This window comes from Malus domestica, chromosome 11 (genome assembly GCF_042453785.1).
Source record: "Malus domestica chromosome 11, GDT2T_hap1".
In the NCBI taxonomy this organism is placed as follows: Eukaryota; Viridiplantae; Streptophyta; class Magnoliopsida; order Rosales; family Rosaceae; genus Malus; species Malus domestica.
The window spans coordinates 17714434-17730796 of NC_091671.1; positions in this window are offsets into that span (position 1 = coordinate 17714434).

Here is a 16363-nt window from a genome sequence, read left to right on the forward strand (position 1 = left end):
ACAATCTGACTGGTGTTTAAATCCATCAACATCATATCATTTGCATTGATCGTGTCGGTTATTGGTGCCACAAGGTGATAAGCTCAAGAGGAGCTGCCACTTCATGAAGACTATGGGAATTCATCTTGTGTAAGACAAGGTTGTACAAAGATAAAGTTTCTCCATAGATAAGGATCTAGGAATTGACCTTGTGTGGTCTTTGTATGAACCTTTGTTTACATTAGTGGATTGGACTCAGTGGTGCGTCCTCGGTTTTTTAACCCAAAGGTGGGTTTTTCCAGCCAAAAACATCTTATGTTGATTATTGTGTTTATTGGCTTTTATACTTCATTAATTCTATATCATATTTGATCATCATAATATGTCCCTACAACTAAGATAATTAGCATTTGAATATGTACTGAAGTATATTTAATTTAGCTAGGATCTCTTAAGTATTTCAAGGTTTTAAATTAATTGCTTCCGCTATTGTTAATCTAATCATTTGATCTTAGTTGACTAGTGTTGCTGACTAGTCAGACAACCATACATACGAATTTTTAATTGCAGGTTAATCCACCTGGTATCAATTTCAATTGGTATTAGAGCCTTACTTTAGATATATTTAGAGTGATCTCTGGGATTTGCTGATATTAGGTGAAATCTCAATATGGATTGTGATCGTATTGGTGGATCATGTACTACACCACCTTTCTTTGATGGTTCAAATTATGTTGCATAGAGCGAAAATTTTCAGATTTTCCTTGAGGCTCAAGATCTAATTGTTGTTAATTATCTTACCTTTGAGTGGAAGGCTCCTTCGTGACTTGTCGATGGAGATTATGTGATCAAGCCAAATGGTGAATGGAATCAAGGAGAAATTTCGTCAACCATGGATACTAGGAAAGCAAGGAATGCTATTGTTTCTGCCATTTCGTCTAATAAATTTGCTCACATGCGCTACTGCACAACTGCTAAGCAAGCTTGGAATAAACTCCAGATCTTTCATGAAGGTGATAAATAAGTGAGAGATCTAAAGCTCCAAATGACAGTATCAAAGTTTGAGAACTTGAGGATGCTTGAATCTGAGACCTTTCAGCTTTTTATGAAAAGGTTTAGATGTTGACAAATGAAGCTTTGGGACTAGGGAAGCCTATTGATGAAATGACAGTTGTTTAGAAATATTTTGAGATCTTTGCCTAAGCGATTTCACACTAATAAGGCTGTCATTCAAGAGTTTCAGGATCTAAATAAAATCAAGCTATGGAAGGTGGTTGGGAAACTCATCACCTATGAGATGGAGCTTGACATGAATGAATGTGACTCTAAAAGGAGAAAGAATGTGGCTTTTATGGTGTTGATAAGTGTAAAAGGGTAAAAGGTCCTTGTGAACAGGGTTCTGATGATGATCTTGCACTGTTTGTTAAATAATTAAAAAGAGCCTTTAGGAACAAAGAAAATGGTGGCAAGTGGTTTAGCACATTTTCAACTAAATGTGAGAACCAGTATACAATAGAGAATCACAAACAATATACTGGAAACGGTGACAAGGGTTAAAGATGTTTGGACCTTGATTTGTGTGTGGAGGAAACAGACATCGAGCAATTGAATGTGCTAACACAAAGTATCTTCGTCAAAATCATGAGAAAGCTATGATGATTACTTAGAGTGATAGTGATGATCAAGAGTCTATCCTGTCAGACAAGTCATCAGATAATGAAGACAGTGTTGTTGTATTTGTTGCCATTGTTTATGTTGCATCCTCTAGTGAAGTTGTCGATGCTCACGACATTGGAGAGAATATATCTTATCAAGAACTATCAACTAAGTACAAAGCACTATTTGATTAGACTTGTGTTGCCTTGCTAGAAAAGGTTGAGCTCACCAAAAAGGTGATTGAACTGCAAGATAAAGTTGAGTCTTTTGGACTGGTCAAATCTGAACTTGACAACAAGGTTACTCTCCATGAAACTAAGCTACGTGCTATGTACAAAATAGGGTCCATGTGTGAAAGTGAAGATGAAAGAGAAAGCTTGATTGCATCTCTTGAAGCTCAAGTTCATGATTTAATGCTATCTCAGGAAAGCCTTCTTAGATAAATCAAGTTTTTAATAAACAACAATGAAATGGATCGTGAACTCAACTTGAAACTTTCCTTTGAATTGAGTGTTGCTACAAGCAAATTATCATATATGTTGTTGATGCTAGGTTTTTAGATAGATTTCTAACAAATGAGGTTCAAATTGCTGATATTACCTCGCATTGTTATACGGGATGCATCTCAAGGTCCGTATGTACAACTTCTTATAGATTGGATAAATCACCACTCATGTCATGCTTATGTCATTCTTCCACGAATGATGGATTTCCTATTGAGGCTACTGTGAAGGTGGATCTGATCAATGTGGATCAAACCACAAAAGGCTCCCCTTGGATAAGGAATGTGACTTGAAGGAACAAGTTGATCAACTAACCATCGAAGTCAACAGAATGGAAAAAATTATTAATTCATCAAGTTCATAATGTACGAATTCAAAGTCAAGTAAGGTTCAGTATGGGTTTGACAAATGTATGGTTGCCTTTGATTCAATATTTTCCCATGAATCTAACACGTGGCTTTTTTACAATGGTTGTTCTCATCACATGACTGGTGACAAGGATATGTTTCTATCTATCATGCCTTTCAGAGGTAATAAGGTAGATTTGGTACCTGGAATAGATATGAAATTATAGGCAAAAGAAGAAACAAGGTTTATGGCCTTCCTCTTCTTGAAGATGTTTACTATGTGTTGATGCACAAAACCGGAGGTCTTGGTACAACGTAAATCCAACCGTGAATCTGCAAGTAATGTAAATAACACAAGATATATCGTGGTTCACCCCAAGGTTTGGGCTACGTCCACACTAATTATGTATTTATCTGAGAGGTGAGGGGAGTGAGGGAACTCTGTAATGTGAGAGCTTTGAGAGAATGAAGTAGCCTTAAGAAATGGCCTCTTCCAATTCTGAGGATGAGGAGTCCTTTTATAAAATAAGGACTCCTCACTTATTACATATTTGCCCCTTCCCTTATTGCATAATTACATTTGAGTCCCCCCGAGTATTTATACGAGGTCTAAATACAGAGGCCCTAAATATGGTATAAACAGTAGTCCCCCAAGTCTTCAGTCAAGAGAGTCTTTTGGCTGGAGACTTGAAATCCAGTCCATATGTGGGCCGAAGTAACTAGAGGTCGTCTAGAACTGGTACTTGACATGTAGCGATGCTCAACATGAAGTGATGGAGGTGAGGCTGTTCGGCTAGAGGTGAGGGAGTCCCTTTTATAGAATAAGGGTTCGCTCCTTAATACATGAATAATGGGCTAGAGGTGATGCTCGCGGTAAGGTGGTTGCTCAGTAGGCGACGATGCTTTCTAATGAAGATGAGGGAGTCCCTTTTATAGAAGAAGGGTTCTCTCCTCAATACATGAATAATGGGCTAAGTCCCCCAAATGCTTTCATGAGGCCCAAATGCAAAGGCCCAATGTGTGGTACTAAAGGTGATGCTTGTGGCGAGGCGGTTGCTCGGCTGGCGGTGGTGAAGGTGAGGGAGTCCCTTTTATAGAATAAGGGTTTTCTCCTCAATACATGAATAATGGGCTCAGTCCCCCAAATGTTTTTCTTGAGGCCCAATATATGGTACATAGTGTAGTCCCCCAAGTTTTCAGTCAAGGGAGTTTTTTGGCTGGAGACTTGAAATTTGATCCATGTATGGGCCGAAGTGACGGTTTGTTCGACTGGAGGCGGTATTTGTATACCATGCACTGAAGCTTTGTAGGTTAGGCTTTGCAAGTGAAGCTTTGACGCTGGAGCTCTGTAAATGAAGCTTTTGAAGCTAGAGCTTTTGTAAATGAAGCTTTTGAAGCTAGAGCTCTGTAAATGAAACTTTTGAAGCTAGAGCTCTGTAAATGAAGCTTTTGAAGCTGGAGCTTTTGTAAATGAAGCTTTTGAAGCTGATTGACATGAGTGATGCTCATGAATGTTTATGTTGATTGACATGAGTGATGCTCATGGATGTTGTCATGAGTGATGCTCATGAATGTTAACATGAGTGATGCTCATGAATGTTTATGTATGAGTGACATGAGTAGTGCTCATGTATAATTTGGAGTACTAGGGGTACTTTTGATCACCTGGTTGGTGGCATGAAGGAGAGTACGAGTTGTACATTTCATCACCTGGTTAGTGGCATAAATGGCTAGTTGCCAAATTAGAGTACGGGTTGTACATCTCATCACCTGGTTGGTGGCATGAATGGCTAGTTGCCAAATTAGAGTACGGGTTGTACATCTCATCACCGGTTGGTGGCATGAATAGCTAGTTGCCAAATGATATTAGAGTACGGGTTGTACATTTCATCACCTGATTGGTGGTAATGAATGGCTAGTTGCCAAATGATATTAGAGTACGGGTTGTACATTTTATCACCTGGTTGGTGGTAATAGCGACGGGTTGCCAAATAATTTTGGAGTACTGGGCGTACTTTTGATCACCTGGTTGGTGCTAATATCGGCAGATTGTCGAATAGTTTTGGGCTTATGGGCTTTCGCCCTCCACAACATGCCAGCCCATTTGTTTTGGGCTTTTCCGTTTTTTTTTTATATTACCCTTTGATAGGGTTTATACAGATGTCTCCGAAAGCTAAGAAAAATAAATCACATCATACAAAAACAAGAAAAGTAAACCACATCATTCTGGTGGGGAGTTTATTCCTTACTTTTGCTTTCTCTTTTGCTTTCGCTTTCTTGGAGGACCGTTCTTTTTAGGAATAATGGTGCTCGGTGTCTTGTCAATCCAATGTCCCAAGGCACTGACACAAGGAAATGTTGGGACCTTGTAGTGGGATGGCAACTTGGCATCATTAAGTGTCTGAATTCCTTTATCATCATGGTCACGGAACCACTTTCCAGCTGTTTGTTTAAAGAAAACTGCTTTACCTTTACTGCTTTTGTTTCTGTTTCTTTTGACAAGCTGATGGGCGGACAAGATGGCATGGGTCGGATTTAGCACATGCGAAGAGTTATTCCCTTTATCCAAGTGGGTTGTTGAAGATAACTCATTACTGCATTATTCTTAGGGCTGTGATGATGATGCAGTTGGAGATTGTGCAGAGATACGGAAGACCAAGAAGAAGACTTGGCTCTCAGCTTTGTACGAAATGGGATTACCACTGCGATAGGCAAGCTTTGCAGTAGATCTCTATCATTTTCGATCATCATCCATCCATCATTTATTAATTTTGGATCTCCTCCGTTCGTCCTTTGACATCACACGATGATGATCATCTAGCTTCCAAATCATGGCAGTCAGACTGTAACAAAAGTCCTCTACATCAAGAGGTCGTTAACTCAGCCAAGATCCGAATCTGAATCATTGGCTGCCACCGAAATCTTCTTGACAACAATAACTTTTGACAACAGTAACTTGGGCCTCTGAACCTTTCAGCTGCAAGCCTCTGAGCCTTCTGGAATTCTTTAAGTACGGCATTTCACGAACTGCCCAATATGCGTCCTTGTCTTATGCAGCTTGTCTCGGAGTTGAAGGGTGTCTCCGGGGGTGTCAGGCAGAACTCCGACGACTCGCTTGCGAGCAGAAACAACCGGTGAACTATCACCTTTTCGATCGGCGAGCCTAGGGCTGCCCATGCCGGACGCTTCACTTCCAACTTCATTGCAGAAGTTCCAAGCTTCCAACGCAACTCTCACATTTGGGTTCCTTATTCCTGGGTCTCCTATTGCCGACGTGTACTTGCCCTACTCCGAGTCCGAGACATAGTCACCCAAATTTGACACAAACAGTTGACAAACAAGAACATAAAGAACAACATAAGCTGACCCGACACGGCGACCCATCATTTCAAATCGTGAAAGACTGCGAGGAAAAAATGGAGCATCTGGTCGCGGGAAGCGAGCTTCATCGGTTCTTGTGGTTTTTGGTTGGACAGCACAAAACAGCAAATTAATATTAAATCCCGGTGAAAACGATGAGGGTTTCAGAAATTGAGCAGCTTTATTCAAATTAGTGATTTGGGGTTTTGAGATTGACTTGGTTGGGCCCAATTTGGCTGTCAACTCCAGAAAATCGATCCACGACGGCAACATGGAGCCAAGAAATGCACTGCAGCGGCTCTAACTCCAGAAAATCCGAGAGGGAGCGACCGAGACTACTGGGAAAACCGAGAACCTGCGAAGTGATTTTCTGATGAAGAGGTTTTTTTATTTTGTTTTTGGCAGTTAGGATTGGGCTTGTGGGCCTGGGCATGATGACGAGCTCGTGTGTTGATTCACCGTTTTGCAGATTGTGGGCTTGTGTTTTTGGCAGTTAGGATTTAACACTGTGAATTCTTCTGCTGCTGGACCATGTACACGAAGTAGTTGACAGGAGGTTCTGGGTTCTTGCAGATTCACAATGGATGTGAAAAAATGAAAGAGAACCGACATAACTTTTCGTATCGATTCCCACAGACGGCGCCAAATGTTGATGCACAAAACCGGAGGTCTTGGTACAACGTAAATCCAACCGTGAATCTGCAAGTAATGTAAATAACACAAGATATATCGTGGTTCACCCCAAGGTTTGGGCTACATCCACACTAATTATGTATTTATCTGAGAGGTGAGGGGAGTGAGGGAGCTCTGTAATGTGAGAGCTTTGAGAGAATGAAGTAGCCTTAAGAAATGGCCTCTTCCAATTCTGAGGATGAGGAGTCCTTTTATAAAATAAGGACTCCTCACTTATTACATATTTGCCCCTTCCCTTATTGCATAATTACATTTGAGTCCCCCCGAGTATTTATACGAGGTCTAAATACAGAGGCCCTAAATATGGTATAAACACTATGTTATTGAGCTTTCAACAAGTTTGCTCAATATTAGTCAACTTTGTGACGATGTTGCTGATAAAGTATGTTTTTTTAAGACTGGTTGTATAGTTTTTGATAAAAATGGGAATATTATGCTACCTGTTCCAAGATCAAAGGAAACCTGTTATGCATTGGTTGGCCTAGGATGTGATATACTCTATGTGGGATGAGGATGCTTCTGAGCCAAGATTTGAAAGGAAACGATCACAGCTATTGTCACATCCATGCCCGGGACCCCACCACATCTCGGGCTCGACTCCGCCGTAGCATGATGTTGTCCTCTTTGGGCCCTGACCATTCCCTCACGGTTTTGTTTCTGGGAACTCACACGAGAACTTTCCAATGGGTCACCCATCATGGGATTGCTCTCGCGTGAACTCGCTTAACTTCGGAGTTTCTATGGAACCCGAAGCCAGTGAGCTCCCAAAAGGCCTCGTGCTAAATAGAGATGGGAATATACATATAAGACTTACAGGACCCACTCCCCTGGGTGATGTGGGATGTTATAACTATTGTTTACTGCATTTCAATTGTGTGGAATGTGCAACCTGGAAGATCATACTATATGTCTCATGTCTGGGATCATAAGTTAGGAAGTTGTGAATTGCAAAGGTATGCTCCCTTCTCAATTATTGATGCAAATTTATCTTGTGTCATGTTAGCCATATACTTTTATGTTCTGCATTTTGCCTTTGAGTGATATTTGTGATAGGTATATTATTGTTGGTTACAAATTCAATCTCTTGCATGAAGATCATGTACATATCTTTAATTTTTTTATGAAACGCATGAAGTTGGTGTCTTTCAAGTATTCTAAGAATCTCTATCTTACTCTTAGAAGGATTGTACAAAGAAATAGTAGTATTGTTGTTGTCTAGGTACCAGACAATGAACAACTTGCAAAATGGTTTTCACACTTTATGGACAATCGAAGCTTCAAATCTCTTTGATGGTCTATTGCTTCATGAACATATTGAATAACTATGCTTCCAAATCGCCTCGGTTCTGCATGTTTTTTTTATATCTATTGTGTTTGTCATCTCTTAGGTAAATATACATGTAGTTGTTTTTTATTTTATCAAAGTGTATAACTTGTTGCTCACAATTGTCAGTTTTACATGGATTAACTTTGGATAATCTCTTAATTGTGTTGTCAAAGGTTCTCCTTCACTATGGTTGTTAGCCTTTAAAAAATCATTATTTCATTCGACAAATACTCTTGTTGATTTTTAGGCTAGTTTTACTTTAGTCTAGATTAGGTTGTAGTGACACCACTTACTCCATAAAGTGAGCTTAAGTGTCAACTCCAGTGCAAAACACCACCAGTTTGTATCGTACCTTCATGCTCATTGCCCTTCTAAAGAAAATCAATATTATGAGCATCAATATCTCAAATGATGGGCATTTACTTAAATACTCAAAAAGAGGGATCTCATTCTTACAAGTTTATCATCACATGCAATGTTATGTGCCTTCAATTCCATTCCTCTTGTCATGAAAAGTTCAAAAGTGATTTGGGGTGCTTCAAATACATCTTGCACCAATCATATCAAATGTCTTGGGTTTTGTACTTCCAAATGTCATCTCAAAGTTTCATCTGGTTTTGACTTTCCAAGTATGAGTTTTGTGTTTTGCTTCTTGCTCATTTTATCTTGAATTATTGGAACTTAAACTTAATGGATTATTAAAAGCTTGGGTATCTACTTAAATCTCCTTGAACCTCGTTGAGTGTGCTTTTGATTTAAGGATGGCTTTCTCCAATCCTATCCTCATACCTTGACACATCACAGTTGTTTTATGAGCTTATGTTTATCGGTGCTTCACTGTCTAAGTGTGGTCTAGAGGTTATGGTATTTGTGAAATACATTGTTCTTTTAATTTTAAGTCCACATTTAGTTCAAGTTCTTATGTTGGGAAGCTTAGTTATTAATGTTGTTCACTAGTTGCTCTTTATGAGAAATATCTTCTTAGTTGTTGTTTGTTTGGTGTCAAGATCACTTCCTTGCTATGTATTGTCTTTGTTAGGGCTAGTTTGGTCATTTTCTAAAGTATGTGTTGGTTCCCAAACACCTTATAAATCATCCACTTGTTTGTTTTGTTCAGTTGTCTGGTTTCATCAGTACCTTAAGAGTTAAAAAAAGTTTTTCAATCTTTGCACTTCAGTTTTTAACTGCTTCATCTTACCCGTTGGCTGCTGTTGAATTGCCTAGATTGTTTCGCGGTATCCTAGGGTGTATTTCCTTTTAACCTATCTAGGTTTTTACTAGTCTTCTTCAAACTGCAGTTGAAGCTTAGTTTTCTTTCAAAAAATTTCCCTCTCTCGCTTTCTTCTTGTTTCTCGTTCACCAAAAATCCAGCTAACCATGCCATGAAACTCAACTTCCTCCCTCCGTTCCCGTTCTCAATCATGTATTCCTAGCTGCACAACTCTTTCTTAGTCCTCAAGGTTTCCATCTAATGCCTCTTCTGTGGAATCTCCCCATACATTCTCTTCAACTCGTGCCAAGAATTTCTTCAAGGTTGTGGTTGCTCCTTAGGTGGTCCCTGAAAGAATTCTTTGGGATGACCTACCTGTGACTGATGTCATCCGCTCTGAGAATCTGGTGGAGAAATATAAATTGGAAAGGGTAATTTCAATCTTTCAGTGGTTCAGGAGTTTTACTCCATTGTGTCATTGTTTTCTGAGTCTGGTGGGTCTGTCAATGTTAGAGGTATTAAGGTTCATTTCAACCCATTTGTCATTTACTCTACTTTTGGTCTTGATGTAACTGAGATTTGCCACGAATCCTCGTCGATACGAACTTTCAGCCGCTAAGGACTTAGAGAGGCGCAAAAACAAAGGTGAGTGGGCTTCAAAATAAAGTTTTTAATAAAAACCTTTTGAAAACGGCATAACCCCTCACCGTAAAACTCGTATAATTTCCTAGAAAATAATAATACATACGTATATAGAAATCATGCTCGAGAGTAGTGAAAACCGAGTTTATACCATGTCAAGTATCTCAGCAATAAAATAAGTAAGTCAGGTGAGATAAACTAATGTAAAATGATATGCCAGCCGGAGTCACCTAGCGTGACCTGTACGGCTGAACTTATAGCTTATTAAATATGCTTGCACACGGGTCGGAACCACCTATTGTGGTCTGTACGACATGGCTGGGTGTAAATAAGTACACTCAAGTGCTACGATCACGTGAAGGCTATGCAAATAATCGCGAGTCACCTACGAGTCGGAACCACCTATTGTGGTCTGTACGACAGGGCTATACACCAAACTTGGATCAAAGGTGAGCGTGCGGTGCGAGAGGTGAACATCATGTGAATGACTGTGCCCTAGCCACGGGCGGGAGCACTAACACCGGGGTGCAGGATAATGAGCTCTACATGCCTCTACGTATAACCATAACCAATGCAACCACTAACATCATACAGTACTCACCTGAAGCTTACTTGGGTGTCTGCAGCATCATGCAATAATATGCATATCTATACTAATGTAGATACTAAAATGTAATGCAATTGACATGGCATTTAAAAAAATGTAAATCCATTTAAAACAATTTCTGGGAAAATGGAAAACATATATATATATAAAACCAAAAGCCCACTCACCTGAACTCCGCGCCACAACTTCCTAGCACAAACATCGAGGCGTCACAAACGATCGGTACCTAGAACAATTATCAAAACATGTCTTAGAATTCTTGTCAATAGAACATGTAACTTACATATCTTATTCGGGAAGATCCAAATGTCGGATTCCCGATCCTTAAGTTTCTAATATCTACGTACTATAACATATCAAAGTTGGTGACAATCCAACGATCAGATCATCGATTGCTATAATAATCAAGCGGCGGACCTTAATAGAACTAAGTTCAAACGATGGAAATTCATCCATCGAACTTCACAAATGGAACCAGGGTATTCAAATTTAATCTAGGAAGGTCAGGGAATGTCTCGGCCCACGCACCCCCGCAAGTGGCGGTTGGCCGTCTCGACTCGCCGAAAAAATCAACTATTTCTAAAAATTCTCAAATTTCACATAAATGAAGATCTCAACGAGTAGAACAAGTTTCATAACTATGACCAAGGCCAATTTGGCGAGAAAAAGTCCTAATTTCACGAAAACCCATCGGCACCCTAGAAATGGGTGGTTCTTGATTCGACTCCAAACAAGCTCTGACGCCCAAACCAATGCATGGGCTTTGTTCCGGATGTCGAAGAGAATCTATTGGTGGTGATAGCGAAGGTGACTGAGGCTTTTGCTGGTTCTGCGGGCACTAAATAGCCTGATGTCCCATCTGGCCACAAGTGAAGCATCCGCTGCTACCTTGCCTACACTCCCCAAAATGCCCATTATTACACCTACAGTACAAGGGAGCACCTACGCTACTGGAATCCCTCTGTCTCTGGAACTGAATTGTCACATCCCGGCCAGGGCCACGATGTGACATGAGAAGTCTTAGGTTTGATTTTTGCCAGTGGCGAAGCCAGGAATTGGTGGGGGAAGGGGCAATTTTAAAAGAGTGCAAGGTTAAAAAAAATGGCAACAACCAAATCCCTTTATATAGTAATGTCTTCCATAATTTATCAATATAAACAAATTACAATTGTTGTCAACGATGTTGCATAATAAGCTCATTATCAATAAAAGCAAATACATCTCTCAATGTAAACAATCATGATATCACTCAACCATTAATCTCTCACTTTGTTATGCATTGGTGCTTTCATAGTAGTTCCATTATGTAACTGATTTTCGCCAATACAAATTTAAACCATATTATTGCTAGCCTATTATGAGACTTAGCCTATTCTCCACACTAGCAACCAATAATGCATTGTACAAGAAATCAATGGAGAGAGAGAGGATATTATAAGGCTTCCAATCAAATAAAGAATTTGAGATCGGGAGATAGAGGGTTACAGTGGGATGGGTGGGTTATTTTCTTGTTTGGTATGTGTGTCACAACCCGTCCCAATTTATATTTACCGTCGACGTGAATTGACGATAATACCATTGAACGTTAGTTGTGTATTGTGGTTTAAGGGTAACTTTGGATTAATATACTTAAATTCTAATTGTATTGAATCAATTAGGATTAAGTAATGTTTTCTTTTGGTGGTTGAAAATCCTAGACCACACATACACTCCTCTTTTCTCCTTTCCCCCGTGTCCTCTCACCTCTCTTAGACTCTCACTCTCTCTCTTCCTTCTTATGTACAGACAAGGGCAAGAACACCCCAAACTCCACAGATCGAAGGTTGGATGTACCATTGTGTTCCTCGTGGTGCTATGAGTTGATTGGTACCCATTTTAGTTAAGGAATCCTTCGAAAACTCGTGAACCCGTAACCCAATTTTCATGCACTGTTCATACTCATGTAAAACCTTGTGTTTTAGGGAAATCTAAGCTCATAGGGAGCTTAATGAGGTCCATACGAAGCTCGGAGTACTTCGTTTAAAGATTTTGGACGTCGGGATAGTGAGAACGAGGAGTTTCAAATTTGGCCGGAATTATCGAGGCTTTTTCCTGCCAATTCCCAGCGAGTTGGAAGTCAAGTCAGGTATGGTTGTGTTCATCTTTGTGAGATCTTCATTTTGGTATAAAGTACGTAGAAAATGGTGCAAAAACGAGTGAGAAATCGTCGATTACAGGGTTGCCCAGTTTTCCAGCGCCGGCGAGTTTTCCAGCGTCTGGATGAAGAAGATGATGCGCGTGGGGGGCACATGGCACCGTGGCCTCCCCGATGTGTGAGGGCGCGTGGGCCCTAGGAAAATTATTTTAAAAATATCTCGACGTCTGCGACGTCAAGTAGATCTGTGGTATATTCATATACCCATTTTGAGCAATGTATGAGAAGTTATTAGCTAGTTTTGTAAATATGCTTTAAAATAACCTTTTTATAGTTAATTCCCATATAGATGAGACTTATCCCAAGGACGAGTATCCACGGGCGAATTGGGGGCTACAACCCTTCGACATATCAGTAAGTGGGTTTTTGTTTTCAGTATATAGTTATATACTTTTTATATTTCCCAGAAATGTGTTTTAAATGAAAGTATGCATTGAAATATTATGTCAAATGCCATTATATTTTGAATATGCATTTCACGGTTGCATATATATATATATAATTATGGTCCTGTGGAGACACAGGTAAGTACAGGTAAGTTATGTTTGGCATATGTGAACTACGAACGGCTTGATCCCTGTTTAGGGTACGTAGGCAGCCTAACAAAATGTTAGGTGCAACCATACAATATATGACATGAAATAAATGAGATATAAGTTTATTTGAAGAATTGAGTAGCGTGATGAACATGTTTGGTTGGATATATGAGATGTGACTGAGAAACGATGAGCTCATAAACCTGCACCTCGGGTGATTACGATTTAGCCAGAGAGAGTTGGCACATGCCTGTATATTATGTCACCTCCCGCACCATATGCTCACATTGGATCCAATTTAGGTGCACAGTCTTGTCGTACAAACCACTATAGGTGGTTCCGACTCGTAAGTGACTAATGTATTATCGCACAGCTAATATTGAGAAAGTAGAATTGAGCATAACTGTATCTCACCTAACCTTGTCGTACAGACCCTTTTTAGTGGTTCCGACTTATGTGCAGTATATTGTCGTATAGGTCATAGTAGTGACTCTGGCTAGATTGAGTTTGAGCTATGAATTCAGCCGTACAGACTACTCAAGAGTTCCGGCTAACATGTCATACTTCTATGAAATCATTATTGCCTGGATTGTTACTTGATATATTTTGGCATGGCATACATATGAAAATGATTATGTGAAGCATGAATTGAATGGTTATGATTTCAGATATATACATATATATGTATATGCTTATTTCTTGATTCTGGGAAAATAATACATATTTTACTATGAGGGGTTAATTATGTTAATAAATGAAATGATTTTGTAGAACATTTGTTTTTGCCCACTCACGTTTTCTGTTTTGCGTCCCTCCAGGTTTTAAGTAAGATTGTTGTTGATGGCTAAAGGACGTCGGCAGTTCTGACTTATCCATATTATAGTAGGACATTTCGGGTACTGTATAACTAGTACTTGTCCTATTGGACTGCACCTAAACTTTATGCTCTGACTAGGAGTGTTACTGTTGTACTTAACTCCTACCACTTTCGGTTTAGAAGTACACACTAGTAATACGGTTTTTAATTATTCGTATGTTTGCTATATTTATCTCTTCCGCACTGTACACATGGCTACATCACTCTCACGTGACGGCCAGCATGCCTTGACCTCGGTCGGGGTGTCCCACTGTGAATTTGGCTAGGGATTTTTCCCTTGTCTTTTAATTTATAAACTAATTTATTTAAATAATGACTTTTAATTCTTCACTTTAACCAAACAAATAAAAATAACTTTAAAATGTTAAAAACATATATAGGGATGGAATAGAACAAAAAGAACAAGAGCATTTTGTTAATCATATTGATTTCTATTCTGATTCAAGTGAATTAATAAATGACTTATATGAATTCAATTTCATTTTTACTTTGATCTTAGAACATTTAAGTGAAAAGGCTCAACATGTACCCAATTCCAACTCCTCCTCATTTTAGTAACTTCTTATCAATTCAATTCCTCATATTTTAGTTACGGTTACGTAAACGAGCTATAAAGTTACACATATATTGTTTCCTTGCCAATATTCTGAAAAGTTTCTCAAACAAAAAAAGTTTCACATCTCTTGATTAAATTATTCAACTTACAATCTTTCAAATGGTCTTATCTGCTTGTCACAGTCGAAACAACAAATTGTTAAAGTAATTTCTTTAGAATTAATACATGCATGCATGAAAATTGGGTGGCGTAAACCACTAAGTTTATTGCATTGTATTCAATCAGTCCCTAATCCTATGAGGGGCAATAGTATTTAAATTTTTACTACTAATTTGGACTAATTTACTTGTGACTTTCAATATGTTTCGAATACTATTGATTACCGGCCTAAGCCGGATAAATACCATCGGTTTTAAGTTGTAAATGGCACAGATGGAATGACAAATTATTGCAACTTAAACAGTCTTGAACAACAAAGCTTTTACAACGCAATCACTGCCGTCCATTGCATACTCCCTTATAGCTAATCATAGTGTGTATATGCCCAAAACAGTGTTAATTAATCAGCATGTGTTGACTTTTTAAATTTAATTCAGTATGTTTTGACTATTTAAATTTAATAGTCAAGTCAACTAAAGACAACCAAAATAGAGCCATCAGTTAGCCGTGGTTACCACTTAATTATGTCGTCAAATTTGTGATAACGGTAACGTTTTCTTGATCGCATATCACCATTTGGCCTATTGGCACTTTCAATCTCCATTTTCTCATAAAAAGGTTCAAATCTAATAGATAAGAGTTAGTGATAATAATAATAATTAGGCTTATTTATTTATTTGTCTTTTGAAATTGCTATTTAATTCCAATTTACTCTTTGAAATTGGATTTGTCTTACTTTATCTCTTGATTGAATACGCCTAGATTTATTAAAAAATTTAAAATCTCTCAAAATCCCAATTGAATACACCCCCTTAATTTAATACACAATGCGCTAAAATGATTTGACAAAAATGGAGTTATTTTTGTCATTTTAGATTCTTATTTAATGGAGATTTTTCACGAAAGAACTAAAATGATTGATGGTGGATAAACTCAGGAACTACTTCTATCGATTTCAAATCTCCGATACCAAAGTAAAGAGTTGTGCCAATCTCAAGAACCATTTTAGCTAAAAAGCCTATTCTTTATGTTTAGTTAAATGTTAATTTCTCTCTTGAAACTAAATAGATTAGCTAGTTACTATTCAAAATGTTCTAATAGCAGGCGGGATAACTAGTCTGTTGGATTGTAATTTTGTGAGTATCACATTAAAATAACCAGACAACCTCCTTTAGCGAGGTTGTTGGAGATGCTCTTATGCCACACATGGCAGAGATTTGTCAATTTTAGAGGTTTACAATAATTTGAAATTTCATACCTCGGCAACCACACGACTTACCTCTGCCAGCATGGTATGAAAGATTCAGAATGTCTTTTCATTTTGTCCATGTCACAAAATTGACAGAAATGGAGTGGAAGGACTCGAATTTGTCATTTTCAGAGGGCAAAGTGAAACAAAATCTAATTTTAGTTATTAATATGAGACTAAAAATGGCATTGGAATGCATGGTGCATAGAATTAACGTTCACTACTTTATCTTCGATAAAGTTGTAGGCGCACTCCTTAATATCCTTGTAAGGGGATACTTCAAGAATGCTTGTTAATTCTTGCTTGGTTTCCCCAATTAAAAAGCAGCTCTTACAAGCTGCTTTTTAGCTCCAAAAGACATTTTCAAGGGAACAATCAATAAAATGGCCTAAAAATTAAGTAAAAGACATTTCCTTGATATACTAACCTTCTTACCCACCCTTCATTTTCAATGAGTACATTATACAT